This window comes from Pleurodeles waltl, chromosome 2_1, assembly GCF_031143425.1.
Source record: "Pleurodeles waltl isolate 20211129_DDA chromosome 2_1, aPleWal1.hap1.20221129, whole genome shotgun sequence".
In the NCBI taxonomy this organism is placed as follows: domain Eukaryota; kingdom Metazoa; phylum Chordata; class Amphibia; order Caudata; family Salamandridae; genus Pleurodeles; species Pleurodeles waltl.
In genome coordinates this window covers 526,027,681-526,043,447 of record NC_090438.1, presented here as the reverse complement: position 1 = coordinate 526,043,447, position 15,767 = coordinate 526,027,681, and the positions used below count along the sequence as shown (strand labels likewise).

The window sequence follows — 15,767 nt, the reverse complement described above, 5'->3', positions numbered from 1 at the left end:
TTATGCCCCATTTACATTATCAGTAAACAGAAGATTTAAAAATGTAGTGTCTTGAGTAATCCTTCTGAAATGAGTTTGAAAAACCCCCTGATATATTTGTAAAATGGCCCCACAGCGATTTGAACTCAGATAGCTGGATTCAAAGGCCCAAGTGCTAACCATTACATCATAGAACCACTCATGCTAAAAAAAAAAAGCACAAATTGCTGCAGCAATTTTGAAATATGGTAGTTTTTAATATTACGCAAACTAAGATGAACAGCATTTTATTAATTTCATATTTTGGTAAACATTTGCATATTTAAAACTGCTTGGAAAGGATGTTGCCCAAAGCAGTTATATAACATTAAACTTTGTTGGATATTCCTTACCACATGGGGTATCTTTTTGCAATAACATATAAGCGGCAAACTGAGGAATTATCTTCGGTAACAATGGAAACTTCACACTAGTACAGAAGCCGTCCATAATGTAATGGTAGGCACCTTGAACACTTAATCCAGTGATCCCTGTTCAAATTTCAGTTTGACCTTCCTGAGCTGTAAGATTATTGTTTGCCTTTACTTGTTGGAATGTTTGGTTTGAAAAATGTAATATTTAAGAACTTACTGTGACTTATTACCCTATAGATAAGTATTTATGCATATGTAGCAGTGCGAGTGTGTATGACTATATTAAAATATAAACATATAAATCATAACTAAATATAGCTAGTAGAGGTGAAAATAACAAAGAGTTGATGTTTATCCACATTTGAATCATGAGTATCTTTTCCTCTTTTTTCTATATATTCAGAAATTGAGATAGTTGTTTTTTGCTCATTGTTTTTGTACCAATATAGCTGATTTATACAGTGCGCATGAGTTGTGTATAGTGGTGAAAAGAAAATCAGATCAGTATCTACCTATAATACATCTAATCAAAAGATTATACTTTATGATTGCAGATTGACTCTTGGAAATCTGTCTGAGGACCTTTGTACTACACATTTCCAACACTAATGTTCAGAATGACAAATCTTGTATCTCAATAATGCTGCAATTTTGATTCCTCTAGTTTTGTTTTGAGGACTGCGTCTACTTTAAAATGTGCTATCTTGTCCTGATCAATAACAGGAAGGTTAAAAAGGTAGTGTTGTGAATTAGCTCTCTGAAATGTGTTTGAGAGAAACAGGATATGATTTAAAAATGTCTAGGTATTTTGACAAGACCTTTGTGTCACATGTATTGCACATTTTGAGTTTCTACAACTTGCAAACAGCTGAAAGACATTTAGAAAACAATAATGTAATGACTATTTCAGCCTACTGGTATTTGCTGTGTGCAATCAATGAGCACAGCTGACAGATGAGTAGTAGTTCATGAGCAACAAAACGGCCCACTAAAGATGAAGTCAGTTAATTTAATTCAAATTTCAAAGAGCTAACCATTATACCATGGAACCACCTCTACCAGAGACAGAGATACTGCTGCAGCAATTTGTAAATTTAAAAGGTTTTATTGTTGTACAATCAAAAACGAACAACATTTTATAACTTTCATAATATGGTAAACTTTTACATATTTAAAATACTTATGGAAGGATGCCATTCAAAAAATACAAATAGCATTATAGCTCTTTTTACTATTAATATCCAATTGGGATATAGTTTTTGCAGCAACAATAAAGCTACCAACTGAGGCATTCTCTTCTTTCACAATGGCAAAAAATCTCAACTCATGGAGGTTTCCATGGTGTAATTGTCAGCACTCTGGACTCTGAATCCAGTGATCCGAGTTCAAATCTCGGTGGGACCTTCCAACCTTTTAGAATTTAATATGCCATTGACTTTTAAGAATTTTAGTCTCAGAAAATATAATCTTCACTTTATATACTTATACATATAAACTTGTATATAGCTATCGATGTGTATGTAGCCATATCTTTCTTTGTAGCTCCATGAAAATATAAAATACAAATGATTAAATATTGAATCTGTAGAGGTGAAAATCAGAAACAGATGTTGTCTATCCACATTTTAACACAAATAGATTTTCCTCTATCTTCTCCATGTCCAGGAAATTAGATAGTTTCTTTTTGCTCATTTCTTTCTGACCATATTCTTAACTTCTACAGTGCATTTCATATGTTAATTATTTTGAAAGAGAAAACAAGATTAATACCTATGATACGTCTAATCAAATGAGAGTATTTTTTGATTGTGGAATTACCATTGAAAATCAGTGTGAAGTTTGTTTCCTTTTTCAGTTTCAAGGTTAACATCAAAACTGTATTTCTTCAATCACAGTAATTCCCCACTTTTGATTCCTCTACTCATGGTTTATGGAGGCTTGTTAATTAAATCATGCCCCATTTACATTATCAGTAAACAGAAGATTAAAAAATGTAGTGTCTTGAGTAATCCTTCTGAAATGAGTTTGAAAAAACCCCTGATACATTTGTAAAATGGCCCCACAGCGATTTGAACTCAGATAGCTGGATTCAAAGGCGCAAGTGCTAACCATTACATCATAGAACCACTCATGATTAAAAAAAAGCACAGATTGCTGCAGCAATTTGGAAAGATGGTAGTTTTTAATATTACGCAAACTAAGATGAACTGCATTTTATTACTTTCATATTTTGGTAAACATTTGCATATTTAAAACGGCTTGGAAAGGATGTTGCCCAAAGCAGTTATATAACATTAAACTTTGTTGGATATTACTTACCACATGGGATATCTTTTTGCAATAACATATAAGCGGCAAACTGAGGAATTCTCTTCGGTCACAATGGAAACTTCACACTAGTACAGAAGCCTTCCATAATGTAATGGTAGGCACCTTGAACACTTAATCCAGTGATCCCTGTTCACATCTCAGTTTGACCTTCCTGAGCTGTAAGATTATTGTTTGCCTTTACTTGTTGGAATTTTTCGTTTGAAAAATGTAATATTTAAGAACTTACTGTGACTTATTACCCTATAGATAAGTATTTATGCATATGTAGCAGTGCGAGTGTGTATGACTATATTAAAATATAAACATATAAATCATAACTAAACATAGCTAGTAGAGGTGAAAATAACAAAGAGTTGATGCCTATCCACATTTGAATCATGAGTATCTTTTCCTCTTTTTTCTATATATTCAGAAATTGAGATAGTTGTTTTTTGCTCATTGTTTTTGTAACAATATAGCTGATTTATACAGTGCGCATGAGTTGTGTATAGTGGTGAAAAGAAAATCAGATCAGTATCTACCTATAATACATCTAATCAAAAGATTATACTTTATGATTGCAGATTGACTCTTGGACATCTGTCTGAGGACCTTTCTACTACACAATTCCAACACTAATGTTCAGAATGACAAATCTTGTATCTCAATAATGCTGCAATTTTGATTCCTCTAGTTTTGTTTTGAGGACTGCGTCTACTTTAAAATGTGCTATCTTGTCCTGATCAATAACAGGAAGGTTAAAAAGGTAGTGTTGTGAATTAGCTCTCTGAAATGTGTTTGAGAAAAACAGGATATGATTTAAAAATGTCTAGGTATTTTGACAAGACCTTTGTGTCACATGTATTGCACATTTTGAGTTTCTACAACTTGCAAACAGCTGAAAGACATTTAGAAAACAATAATGTAATGACTACTTCAGCCTACTGGCATTTGCTGTGTGCAATCAATGAGCAAAGCTGACAGATGAGTAGTAGTTCATGAGCAACAAAACGGCCCACTAAAGATGAAGTCAGATAATTTAATTCAAATTTCAAAGAGCTAACCATTATACCATGGAACCACCTCTGCCAGAGACAGAGATACTGCTGCAGCAATTTGTAAATGTAAAAGGTTTTATTGTTGTACAATCAAAAACGAACAACATTTTATAACTTTCATAATATGGTAATCTTTTACATATTTAAAATACTTATGGAAGGATGCCATTCAAAAAATACAAATAGCATTATAACTCTTTTTACTATTAATATCCAATTGGGATATAGTTTTTGCAGCAACAATACAGCTACCCACTGAGGCATTCATTTATTTCACAATGGCAAAAAATCTAAACTCATGGAGGGTTCCATGCTGTAATGGTCAGCACTCTGGACTCTGAATCCAGTGATCCGATTTCAAATCTCGGTGGGACCTTCCAACCTTTTAGAATTTAATATGCCATTGACTTTTAAGAATTTTAGTCTCAGAAAATATAATCTTCACTTTATATACTTATACATATAAACTTGTATATAGCTATCGATGTCTATGTAGCCATATCTTTCTTTGTAGCTCCATGAAAATATAAAATACAAATGATTAAATATTGAATCTGTAGAGGTGAAAATCAGAAACAGATGTTGTCTATCCACATTTTAACACAAGTAGATTTTCCTCTATCTTCTCTATGTCCAGGAAATGAGATAGTTACTTTTTGCTCATTTCTTTCTGACCATATTCTTTACTTCTACAGTGCATTTCATATGTTAATTATTTTGAAAGAGAAAACAAGATTAATACCTATGATACGTCTAATCAAATGAGAGTATTTTTTGATTGTGGAATTACCATTGAAAATCAGTGTGAAGTTTGTTTCCTTTTTCAGTTTCAAGGTTAACATCAAAACTGTATTTCTTCAATCGCAGTAATACCCCACTTTTGATTCCTCTACTCATGGTTTATGGAGGCTTGTTAATTAAATTATGCCCCATTTACATTATCAGTAAACAGAAGATTTAAAAATGTAGTGTCTTGAGTAATCCTTCTGAAATGAGTTTGAAAAACCCCCTGATATATTTGTAAAATGGCCCCACAGCGATTTGAACTCAGATAGCTGGATTCAAAGGCCCAAGTGCTAACCATTACATCATAGAACCACTCATGCTAAAAAAAAAAAGCACAAATTGCTGCAGCAATTTTGAAATATGGTAGTTTTTAATATTACGCAAACTAAGATGAACAGCATTTTATTAATTTCATATTTTGGTAAACATTTGCATATTTAAAACTGCTTGGAAAGGATGTTGCCCAAAGCAGTTATATAACATTAAACTTTGTTGGATATTCCTTACCACATGGGGTATCTTTTTGCAATAACATATAAGCGGCAAACTGAGGAATTATCTTCGGTAACAATGGAAACTTCACACTAGTACAGAAGCCGTCCATAATGTAATGGTAGGCACCTTGAACACTTAATCCAGTGATCCCTGTTCAAATTTCAGTTTGACCTTCCTGAGCTGTAAGATTATTGTTTGCCTTTACTTGTTGGAATGTTTGGTTTGAAAAATGTAATATTTAAGAACTTACTGTGACTTATTACCCTATAGATAAGTATTTATGCATATGTAGCAGTGCGAGTGTGTATGACTATATTAAAATATAAACATATAAATCATAACTAAATATAGCTAGTAGAGGTGAAAATAACAAAGAGTTGATGTTTATCCACATTTGAATCATGAGTATCTTTTCCTCTTTTTTCTATATATTCAGAAATTGAGATAGTTGTTTTTTGCTCATTGTTTTTGTACCAATATAGCTGATTTATACAGTGCGCATGAGTTGTGTATAGTGGTGAAAAGAAAATCAGATCAGTATCTACCTATAATACATCTAATCAAAAGATTATACTTTATGATTGCAGATTGACTCTTGGAAATCTGTCTGAGGACCTTTGTACTACACATTTCCAACACTAATGTTCAGAATGACAAATCTTGTATCTCAATAATGCTGTAATTTTGATTCCTCTAGTTTTGTTTTGAGGACTGCGTCTACTTTAAAATGTGCTATCTTGTCCTGATCAATAACAGGAAGGTTAAAAAGGTAGTGTTGTGAATTAGCTCTCTGAAATGTGTTTGAGAGAAACAGGATATGATTTAAAAATGTCTAGGTATTTTGACAAGACCTTTGTGTCACATGTATTGCACATTTTGAGTTTCTACAACTTGCAAACAGCTGAAAGACATTTAGAAAACAATAATGTAATGACTATTTCAGCCTACTGGTATTTGCTGTGTGCAATCAATGAGCACAGCTGACAGATGAGTAGTAGTTCATGAGCAACAAAACGGCCCACTAAAGATGAAGTCAGTTAATTTAATTCAAATTTCAAAGAACTAACCATTATACCATGGAACCACCTCTACCAGAGACAGAGATACTGCTGCAGCAATTTGTAAATTTAAAAGGTTTTATTGTTGTACAATCAAAAACGAACAACATTTTATAACTTTCATAATATGGTAAACTTTTACATATTTAAAATACTTATGGAAGGATGCCATTCAAAAAATACAAATAGCATTATAGCTCTTTTTACTATTAATATCCAATTGGGATATAGTTTTTGCAGCAACAATAAAGCTACCAACTGAGGCATTCTCTTCTTTCACAATGGCAAAAAATCTCAACTCATGGAGGTTTCCATGGTGTAATTGTCAGCACTCTGGACTCTGAATCCAGTGATCCGAGTTCAAATCTCGGTGGGACCTTCCAACCTTTTAGAATTTAATATGCCATTGACTTTTAAGAATTTTAGTCTCAGAAAATATAATCTTCACTTTATATACTTATACATATAAACTTGTATATAGCTATCGATGTGTATGTAGCCATATCTTTCTTTGTAGCTCCATGAAAATATAAAATACAAATGATTAAATATTGAATCTGTAGAGGTGAAAATCAGAAACAGATGTTGTCTATCCACATTTTAACACAAATAGATTTTCCTCTATCTTCTCCATGTCCAGGAAATTAGATAGTTTCTTTTTGCTCATTTCTTTCTGACCATATTCTTAACTTCTACAGTGCATTTCATATGTTAATTATTTTGAAAGAGAAAACAAGATTAATACCTATGATACGTCTAATCAAATGAGAGTATTTTTTGATTGTGGAATTACCATTGAAAATCAGTGTGAAGTTTGTTTCCTTTTTCAGTTTCAAGGTTAACATCAAAACTGTATTTCTTCAATCACAGTAATACCCCACTTTTGATTCCTCTACTCATGGTTTATGGAGGCTTGTTAATTAAATCATGCCCCATTTACATTATCAGTAAACAGAAGATTAAAAAATGTAGTGTCTTGAGTAATCCTTCTGAAATGAGTTTGAAAAAACCCCTGATACATTTGTAAAATGGCCCCACAGCGATTTGAACTCAGATAGCTGGATTCAAAGGCGCAAGTGCTAACCATTACATCATAGAACCACTCATGATAAAAAAAAGCACAGATTGCTGCAGCAATTTGGAAAGATGGTAGTTTTTAATATTACGCAAACTAAGATGAACTGCATTTTATTACTTTCATATTTTGGTAAACATTTGCATATTTAAAACGGCTTGGAAAGGATGTTGCCCAAAGCAGTTATATAACATTAAACTTTGTTGGATATTACTTACCACATGGGATATCTTTTTGCAATAACATATAAGCGGCAAACTGAGGAATTCTCTTCGGTCACAATGGAAACTTCACACTAGTACAGAAGCCTTCCATAATGTAATGGTAGGCACCTTGAACACTTAATCCAGTGATCCCTGTTCACATCTCAGTTTGACCTTCCTGAGCTGTAAGATTATTGTTTGCCTTTACTTGTTGGAATTTTTGGTTTGAAAAATGTAATATTTAAGAACTTACTGTGACTTATTACCCTATAGATAAGTATTTATGCATATGTAGCAGTGCGAGTGTGTATGACTATATTAAAATATAAACATATAAATCATAACTAAACATAGCTAGTAGAGGTGAAAATAACAAAGAGTTGATGCCTATCCACATTTGAATCATGAGTATCTTTTCCTCTTTTTTCTATATATTCAGAAATTGAGATAGTTGTTTTTTGCTCATTGTTTTTGTAACAATATAGCTGATTTATACAGTGCGCATGAGTTGTGTATAGTGGTGAAAAGAAAATCAGATCAGTATCTACCTATAATACATCTAATCAAAAGATTATACTTTATGATTGCAGATTGACTCTTGGAAATCTGTCTGAGGACCTTTCTACTACACAATTCCAACACTAATGTTCAGAATGACAAATCTTGTATCTCAATAATGCTGCAATTTTGATTCCTCTAGTTTTCTTTTGAGGACTGCGTCTACTTTAAAATGTGCTATCTTGTCCTGATCAATAACAGGAAGGTTAAAAAGGTAGTGTTGTGAATTAGCTCTCTGAAATGTGTTTGAGAAAAACAGGATATGATTTAAAAATGTCTAGGTATTTTGACAAGACCTTTGTGTCACATGTATTGCACATTTTGAGTTTCTACAACTTGCAAACAGCTGAAAGACATTTAGAAAACAATAATGTAATGACTACTTCAGCCTACTGGCATTTGCTGTGTGCAATCAATGAGCAAAGCTGACAGATGAGTAGTAGTTCATGAGCAACAAAACGGCCCACTAAAGATGAAGTCAGATAATTTAATTCAAATTTCAAAGAGCTAACCATTATACCATGGAACCACCTCTGCCAGAGACAGAGATACTGCTGCAGCAATTTGTAAATGTAAAAGGTTTTATTGTTGTACAATCAAAAACGAACAACATTTTATAACTTTCATAATATGGTAATCTTTTACATATTTAAAATACTTATGGAAGGATGCCATTCAAAAAATACAAATAGCATTATAACTCTTTTTACTATTAATATCCAATTGGGATATAGTTTTTGCAGCAACAATACAGCTACCCACTGAGGCATTCATTTATTTCACAATGGCAAAAAATCTAAACTCATGGAGGGTTCCATGCTGTAATGGTCAGCACTCTGGACTCTGAATCCAGTGATCCGATTTCAAATCTCGGTGGGACCTTCCAACCTTTTAGAATTTAATATGCCATTGACTTTTAAGAATTTTAGTCTCAGAAAATATAATCTTCACTTTATATACTTATACATATAAACTTGTATATAGCTATCGATGTCTATGTAGCCATATCTTTCTTTGTAGCTCCATGAAAATATAAAATACAAATGATTAAATATTGAATCTGTAGAGGTGAAAATCAGAAACAGATGTTGTCTATCCACATTTTAACACAAGTAGATTTTCCTCTATCTTCTCTATGTCCAGGAAATGAGATAGTTACTTTTTGCTCATTTCTTTCTGACCATATTCTTTACTTCTACAGTGCATTTCATATGTTAATTATTTTGAAAGAGAAAACAAGATTAATACCTATGATACGTCTAATCAAATGAGAGTATTTTTTGATTGTGGAATTACCATTGAAAATCAGTGTGAAGTTTGTTTCCTTTTTCAGTTTCAAGGTTAACATCAAAACTGTATTTCTTCAATCGCAGTAATACCCCACTTTTGATTCCTCTACTCATGGTTTATGGAGGCTTGTTAATTAAATTATGCCCCATTTACATTATCAGTAAACAGAAGATTTAAAAATGTAGTGTCTTGAGTAATCCTTCTGAAATGAGTTTGAAAAACCCCCTGATATATTTGTAAAATGGCCCCACAGCGATTTGAACTCAGATAGCTGGATTCAAAGGCCCAAGTGCTAACCATTACATCATAGAACCACTCATGCTAAAAAAAAAAAGCACAAATTGCTGCAGCAATTTTGAAATATGGTAGTTTTTAATATTACGCAAACTAAGATGAACAGCATTTTATTAATTTCATATTTTGGTAAACATTTGCATATTTAAAACTGCTTGGAAAGGATGTTGCCCAAAGCAGTTATATAACATTAAACTTTGTTGGATATTCCTTACCACATGGGGTATCTTTTTGCAATAACATATAAGCGGCAAACTGAGGAATTATCTTCGGTAACAATGGAAACTTCACACTAGTACAGAAGCCGTCCATAATGTAATGGTAGGCACCTTGAACACTTAATCCAGTGATCCCTGTTCAAATTTCAGTTTGACCTTCCTGAGCTGTAAGATTATTGTTTGCCTTTACTTGTTGGAATGTTTGGTTTGAAAAATGTAATATTTAAGAACTTACTGTGACTTATTACCCTATAGATAAGTATTTATGCATATGTAGCAGTGCGAGTGTGTATGACTATATTAAAATATAAACATATAAATCATAACTAAATATAGCTAGTAGAGGTGAAAATAACAAAGAGTTGATGTTTATCCACATTTGAATCATGAGTATCTTTTCCTCTTTTTTCTATATATTCAGAAATTGAGATAGTTGTTTTTTGCTCATTGTTTTTGTACCAATATAGCTGATTTATACAGTGCGCATGAGTTGTGTATAGTGGTGAAAAGAAAATCAGATCAGTATCTACCTATAATACATCTAATCAAAAGATTATACTTTATGATTGCAGATTGACTCTTGGAAATCTGTCTGAGGACCTTTGTACTACACATTTCCAACACTAATGTTCAGAATGACAAATCTTGTATCTCAATAATGCTGTAATTTTGATTCCTCTAGTTTTGTTTTGAGGACTGCGTCTACTTTAAAATGTGCTATCTTGTCCTGATCAATAACAGGAAGGTTAAAAAGGTAGTGTTGTGAATTAGCTCTCTGAAATGTGTTTGAGAGAAACAGGATATGATTTAAAAATGTCTAGGTATTTTGACAAGACCTTTGTGTCACATGTATTGCACATTTTGAGTTTCTACAACTTGCAAACAGCTGAAAGACATTTAGAAAACAATAATGTAATGACTATTTCAGCCTACTGGTATTTGCTGTGTGCAATCAATGAGCACAGCTGACAGATGAGTAGTAGTTCATGAGCAACAAAACGGCCCACTAAAGATGAAGTCAGTTAATTTAATTCAAATTTCAAAGAACTAACCATTATACCATGGAACCACCTCTACCAGAGACAGAGATACTGCTGCAGCAATTTGTAAATTTAAAAGGTTTTATTGTTGTACAATCAAAAACGAACAACATTTTATAACTTTCATAATATGGTAAACTTTTACATATTTAAAATACTTATGGAAGGATGCCATTCAAAAAATACAAATAGCATTATAGCTCTTTTTACTATTAATATCCAATTGGGATATAGTTTTTGCAGCAACAATAAAGCTACCAACTGAGGCATTCTCTTCTTTCACAATGGCAAAAAATCTCAACTCATGGAGGTTTCCATGGTGTAATTGTCAGCACTCTGGACTCTGAATCCAGTGATCCGAGTTCAAATCTCGGTGGGACCTTCCAACCTTTTAGAATTTAATATGCCATTGACTTTTAAGAATTTTAGTCTCAGAAAATATAATCTTCACTTTATATACTTATACATATAAACTTGTATATAGCTATCGATGTGTATGTAGCCATATCTTTCTTTGTAGCTCCATGAAAATATAAAATACAAATGATTAAATATTGAATCTGTAGAGGTGAAAATCAGAAACAGATGTTGTCTATCCACATTTTAACACAAATAGATTTTCCTCTATCTTCTCCATGTCCAGGAAATTAGATAGTTTCTTTTTGCTCATTTCTTTCTGACCATATTCTTAACTTCTACAGTGCATTTCATATGTTAATTATTTTGAAAGAGAAAACAAGATTAATACCTATGATACGTCTAATCAAATGAGAGTATTTTTTGATTGTGGAATTACCATTGAAAATCAGTGTGAAGTTTGTTTCCTTTTTCAGTTTCAAGGTTAACATCAAAACTGTATTTCTTCAATCACAGTAATACCCCACTTTTGATTCCTCTACTCATGGTTTATGGAGGCTTGTTAATTAAATCATGCCCCATTTACATTATCAGTAAACAGAAGATTAAAAAATGTAGTGTCTTGAGTAATCCTTCTGAAATGAGTTTGAAAAAACCCCTGATACATTTGTAAAATGGCCCCACAGCGATTTGAACTCAGATAGCTGGATTCAAAGGCGCAAGTGCTAACCATTACATCATAGAACCACTCATGATAAAAAAAAGCACAGATTGCTGCAGCAATTTGGAAAGATGGTAGTTTTTAATATTACGCAAACTAAGATGAACTGCATTTTATTACTTTCATATTTTGGTAAACATTTGCATATTTAAAACGGCTTGGAAAGGATGTTGCCCAAAGCAGTTATATAACATTAAACTTTGTTGGATATTACTTACCACATGGGATATCTTTTTGCAATAACATATAAGCGGCAAACTGAGGAATTCTCTTCGGTCACAATGGAAACTTCACACTAGTACAGAAGCCTTCCATAATGTAATGGTAGGCACCTTGAACACTTAATCCAGTGATCCCTGTTCACATCTCAGTTTGACCTTCCTGAGCTGTAAGATTATTGTTTGCCTTTACTTGTTGGAATTTTTGGTTTGAAAAATGTAATATTTAAGAACTTACTGTGACTTATTACCCTATAGATAAGTATTTATGCATATGTAGCAGTGCGAGTGTGTATGACTATATTAAAATATAAACATATAAATCATAACTAAACATAGCTAGTAGAGGTGAAAATAACAAAGAGTTGATGCCTATCCACATTTGAATCATGAGTATCTTTTCCTCTTTTTTCTATATATTCAGAAATTGAGATAGTTGTTTTTTGCTCATTGTTTTTGTAACAATATAGCTGATTTATACAGTGCGCATGAGTTGTGTATAGTGGTGAAAAGAAAATCAGATCAGTATCTACCTATAATACATCTAATCAAAAGATTATACTTTATGATTGCAGATTGACTCTTGGAAATCTGTCTGAGGACCTTTCTACTACACAATTCCAACACTAATGTTCAGAATGACAAATCTTGTATCTCAATAATGCTGCAATTTTGATTCCTCTAGTTTTCTTTTGAGGACTGCGTCTACTTTAAAATGTGCTATCTTGTCCTGATCAATAACAGGAAGGTTAAAAAGGTAGTGTTGTGAATTAGCTCTCTGAAATGTGTTTGAGAAAAACAGGATATGATTTAAAAATGTCTAGGTATTTTGACAAGACCTTTGTGTCACATGTATTGCACATTTTGAGTTTCTACAACTTGCAAACAGCTGAAAGACATTTAGAAAACAATAATGTAATGACTACTTCAGCCTACTGGCATTTGCTGTGTGCAATCAATGAGCAAAGCTGACAGATGAGTAGTAGTTCATGAGCAACAAAACGGCCCACTAAAGATGAAGTCAGATAATTTAATTCAAATTTCAAAGAGCTAACCATTATACCATGGAACCACCTCTACCAGAGACAGAGATACTGCTGCAGCAATTTGTAAATGTAAAAGGTTTTATTGTTGTACAATCAAAAACGAACAACATTTTATAACTTTCATAATATGGTAATCTTTTACATATTTAAAATACTTATGGAAGGATGCCATTCAAAAAATACAAATAGCATTATAACTCTTTTTACTATTAATATCCAATTGGGATATAGTTTTTGCAGCAACAATACAGCTACCCACTGAGGCATTCATTTATTTCACAATGGCAAAAAATCTAAACTCATGGAGGGTTCCATGCTGTAATGGTCAGCACTCTGGACTCTGAATCCAGTGATCCGATTTCAAATCTCGGTGGGACCTTCCAACCTTTTAGAATTTAATATGCCATTGACTTTTAAGAATTTTAGTCTCAGAAAATATAATCTTCACTTTATATACTTATACATATAAACTTGTATATAGCTATCGATGTCTATGTAGCCATATCTTTCTTTGTAGCTCCATGAAAATATAAAATACAAATGATTAAATATTGAATCTGTAGAGGTGAAAATCAGAAACAGATGTTGTCTATCCACATTTTAACACAAGTAGATTTTCCTCTATCTTCTCTATGTCCAGGAAATGAGATAGTTACTTTTTGCTCATTTCTTTCTGACCATATTCTTTACTTCTACAGTGCATTTCATATGTTAATTATTTTGAAAGAGAAAACAAGATTAATACCTATGATACGTCTAATCAAATGAGAGTATTTTTTGATTGTGGAATTACCATTGAAAATCAGTGTGAAGTTTGTTTCCTTTTTCAGTTTCAAGGTTAACATCAAAACTGTATTTCTTCAATCGCAGTAATACCCCACTTTTGATTCCTCTACTCATGGTTTATGGAGGCTTGTTAATTAAATTATGCCCCATTTACATTATCAGTAAACAGAAGATTTAAAAATGTAGTGTCTTGAGTAATCCTTCTGAAATGAGTTTGAAAAACCCCCTGATATATTTGTAAAATGGCCCCACAGCGATTTGAACTCAGATAGCTGGATTCAAAGGCCCAAGTGCTAACCATTACATCATAGAACCACTCATGCTAAAAAAAAAAAGCACAAATTGCTGCAGCAATTTTGAAATATGGTAGTTTTTAATATTACGCAAACTAAGATGAACAGCATTTTATTAATTTCATATTTTGGTAAACATTTGCATATTTAAAACTGCTTGGAAAGGATGTTGCCCAAAGCAGTTATATAACATTAAACTTTGTTGGATATTCCTTACCACATGGGGTATCTTTTTGCAATAACATATAAGCGGCAAACTGAGGAATTATCTTCGGTAACAATGGAAACTTCACACTAGTACAGAAGCCGTCCATAATGTAATGGTAGGCACCTTGAACACTTAATCCAGTGATCCCTGTTCAAATTTCAGTTTGACCTTCCTGAGCTGTAAGATTATTGTTTGCCTTTACTTGTTGGAATGTTTGGTTTGAAAAATGTAATATTTAAGAACTTACTGTGACTTATTACCCTATAGATAAGTATTTATGCATATGTAGCAGTGCGAGTGTGTATGACTATATTAAAATATAAACATATAAATCATAACTAAATATAGCTAGTAGAGGTGAAAATAACAAAGAGTTGATGTTTATCCACATTTGAATCATGAGTATCTTTTCCTCTTTTTTCTATATATTCAGAAATTGAGATAGTTGTTTTTTGCTCATTGTTTTTGTACCAATATAGCTGATTTATACAGTGCGCATGAGTTGTGTATAGTGGTGAAAAGAAAATCAGATCAGTATCTACCTATAATACATCTAATCAAAAGATTATACTTTATGATTGCAGATTGACTCTTGGAAATCTGTCTGAGGACCTTTGTACTACACATTTCCAACACTAATGTTCAGAATGACAAATCTTGTATCTCAATAATGCTGCAATTTTGATTCCTCTAGTTTTGTTTTGAGGACTGCGTCTACTTTAAAATGTGCTATCTTGTCCTGATCAATAACAGGAAGGTTAAAAAGGTAGTGTTGTGAATTAGCTCTCTGAAATGTGTTTGAGAGAAACAGGATATGATTTAAAAATGTCTAGGTATTTTGACAAGACCTTTGTGTCACATGTATTGCACATTTTGAGTTTCTACAACTTGCAAACAGCTGAAAGACATTTAGAAAACAATAATGTAATGACTATTTCAGCCTACTGGTATTTGCTGTGTGCAATCAATGAGCACAGCTGACAGATGAGTAGTAGTTCATGAGCAACAAAACGGCCCACTAAAGATGAAGTCAGTTAATTTAATTCAAATTTCAAAGAGCTAACCATTATACCATGGAACCACCTCTACCAGAGACAGAGATACTGCTGCAGCAATTTGTAAATTTAAAAGGTTTTATTGTTGTACAATCAAAAACGAACAACATTTTATAACTTTCATAATATGGTAAACTTTTACATATTTAAAATACTTATGGAAGGATGCCATTCAAAAAATACAAATAGCATTATAGCTCTTTTTACTATTAATATCCAATTGGGATATAGTTTTTGCAGCAACAATAAAGCTACCAACTGAGGCATTCTCTTCTTTCACAATGGCAAAAAATCTCAACTCATGGA

General features: G+C 32.5%; 3 non-coding genes across 3 annotated transcripts; all 3 read left to right on the top strand.

Moving 5' to 3' along the window:
* The first annotated feature begins 1,723 nt into the window (after nucleotides 1-1,723).
* Nucleotides 1,724-1,796, top strand: TRNAQ-CUG (transfer RNA glutamine (anticodon CUG)). The gene has a single exon. It is a non-coding gene; the product is annotated as a tRNA-Gln (tRNA).
* A 4,609-nt stretch (nucleotides 1,797-6,405) lies between these two features.
* TRNAQ-CUG (transfer RNA glutamine (anticodon CUG)) lies at nucleotides 6,406-6,478 on the top strand. Its single transcript has one exon. It is a non-coding gene; the product is annotated as a tRNA-Gln (tRNA).
* Nucleotides 6,479-11,086: 4,608 nt separating this feature from the next.
* Nucleotides 11,087-11,159, top strand: TRNAQ-CUG (transfer RNA glutamine (anticodon CUG)). Its single transcript has one exon. It is a non-coding gene; the product is annotated as a tRNA-Gln (tRNA).
* The last annotated feature ends 4,608 nt before the right edge of the window (nucleotides 11,160-15,767 follow it).